The sequence below is a fragment of the Dermacentor silvarum genome, chromosome 2 (assembly GCF_013339745.2).
Source record: "Dermacentor silvarum isolate Dsil-2018 chromosome 2, BIME_Dsil_1.4, whole genome shotgun sequence".
In the NCBI taxonomy this organism is placed as follows: domain Eukaryota; kingdom Metazoa; phylum Arthropoda; class Arachnida; order Ixodida; family Ixodidae; genus Dermacentor; species Dermacentor silvarum.
The window spans coordinates 123,562,720-123,565,226 of record NC_051155.1 but is presented as its reverse complement, the minus strand read 5'-3'; positions in this window follow the sequence as shown (position 1 = coordinate 123,565,226).

Here is a 2,507-nt window from a genome sequence, read left to right as displayed (position 1 = left end):
TGCACTCACACTCACTGGCACTCACTCGCACTCGCACTCACCTGCACTCACACTCACTGTTACTCACTCGCACTCGCACTCACCTGCACTCACACTCATTGGCACTCACTCGCACTCGCACTCACCTGCACTCACACTCACTGGCACTCACTCGCACTCGCACTCACCTGCACTCACACTCACTCGCACTCGCCTGCACTCACACTCACTGGTACTCGCTCGCGCTCGCATTCACTTACACTCACATTCACTGGCACTCACTCGCACTCACCTGCACACACACTCACTGGCACTCACTCGCACTCACCTGCACTCGCACTCACACTCACATTCACTGGCGGCACTCAACTCCACTCACACTCACTGGCACTCACTCGCACTGACCCCTTTGAAACGAGTGCGAGTGTTAGTGAGTGCACTCACGAGTCACTGTGCCGATCAATACCGCTTACCATTCGTGTAGATCCATAACGAAGCTTCTAATTAAGCACCTGTTGCATCGGGAGTGCGCCAAGGCAGTGTTTTGGACCCAGGTTTATTTTTAATATACATAAAAAATTTACCTTCCCGATGACATGGAAACATCCGTCTATTCTCTGGCTATTGTATTTCGCACCGCGAAATTAATCGCAGTGATAATCACCATATACAAAATTCTGCCTTTTCTTTGGTGCCAGGAGTGGCAGATGACTCTAAATGCCGAAAAATCTGTAACGCTAACAGTAAAAAAGAAACAGATATCTGAGTTTACTTACATTATTAATGACACACTTCTCACTTGTGCATTTCAGCGTAAATATTTAGGTGTGACCTTAACATACGCTCTCCGATGGGAAAGCCATGTTAGCAAAATAACCTCAAGTGGAAATCAATGTATATGCTGAGTACTAAACCGACTCTTCTTTCTGAGAAGACACCTTTGTCTTGCGCCCCCAGATATAATTTGCTGGCCTACAAAATGCTTGTTCGAACAGTGCTGCAGCACGCCAATATTGTTTGGTTTCCGCACACAAAATAACTAATTGCAAGAATGGAATAGGTGCAGAGGAAGGCAATAAGGTTATGTTTTAATAAATACAAATTAACGGATTCATTGACTAAATTATTAAAGAGAGCTGGTTTATTAACACTGCAAAGTAGAGCAAAACTAGCATGACTAAAGTTTTCGTTTCAATTTATTCATGGTGACATAAACATTGACGTCGGCCCCAAACTCTCTCTGTCCATCTCTCTGTCATTGACATTAGACATGTGCATGCTTGCCGCCCATCCTCGCTAAGCTCCCCTTCGGTCGGATTGAGCCAAGAGAGCGGGAAATAGAGGGAGAGATTGACTGTCCGTATAGTCAACCCCTTAACGCCGAAACAAACACAAAAGGGAGAACAAAGCGGTATCTATCATTGAATCTTCGCTTTTTCTCCATGTATGCGAGCGTGCGTGTCTGTTACTCTGTGCCAATTTGGCTAGTCCCTCTTCCGATCTGCCTGTAGCCCGTACGAGTACCTTTAAGAGGGAAGCAGGAAGAAAATGAGCAGGCATTCCACCCTCTGAAGGCGGATGACCAGCGAAGCTGTAGCAAATCACACGGTATTAAACGTCTTCACTCAGTGGAAGTCATGGCAAAATTTGCCGGTCATGATTTGGATATGTCTGCCATCAGCGCTCCAGCTCATACATATTCCCTGGTGTATTAAAGAAAATGTCGCAGTTTCGTCCTAAAGGCGAAGCATCGATTGCGATATCAAACTTGTAGAGATCTATACGAAGCAAGGATAGTAGTTTAATGGGCCGTATAAGCATGTAAACATTCGCCTACTAACTAAATAGACAAGCACGGTGTCACGCGGGAACAGGTAAACATGAACGCATCTCGCTCGACGACCGCGGAAACTCGCTGTCAGAACGCTGGAGTAAGGAGGCGCAGCTGTAGCCGCGAGCGAATTGACCTTCGTGCCGCGTCTCGCCTCAAAGAGAACTAAACGTCGAAAACACGGCGCATACGAAGTTACTGGCTCTAGTTGAACATTGTTCACGTCGCAAATCTCTTTGTAGAGGAGGCGCGCGCACGCGCCTTTTTTCCACGTCGCCGATCGCTTTCGAGATACGACACCCACGCGGCCGCCGCCGGAGAAAGACGCCCCCCCCCCCCCCCCCCCCCCGCATGCCTGACGCGCGACAGAAGCAGCGCGCTTCCGCCCCGCCTTTTCCGTCACGCGCGCGACATTGAGCAGCAAGTGTCGGCTGACCCTCGCAAGCTTGTACTCGCACACGCAGCGTACCGCCGGCACGCTGCGACGACTTTGCCGTGTTTGGACTTTATACGGAACCTCACAACGACGTCCACGACCACGGCAGAAGTTCGCTTGGATTGTCGACATAACTGCTATCGCAATATAATATATCCGCTCATCTCATTACACATTGTCTCACTCATGCTGATCCTTTGATTATTAGCACCTTATTGAGTGGTTTCTATCTTGGCGTGCACAATCTGCTAGTCCGAAAAG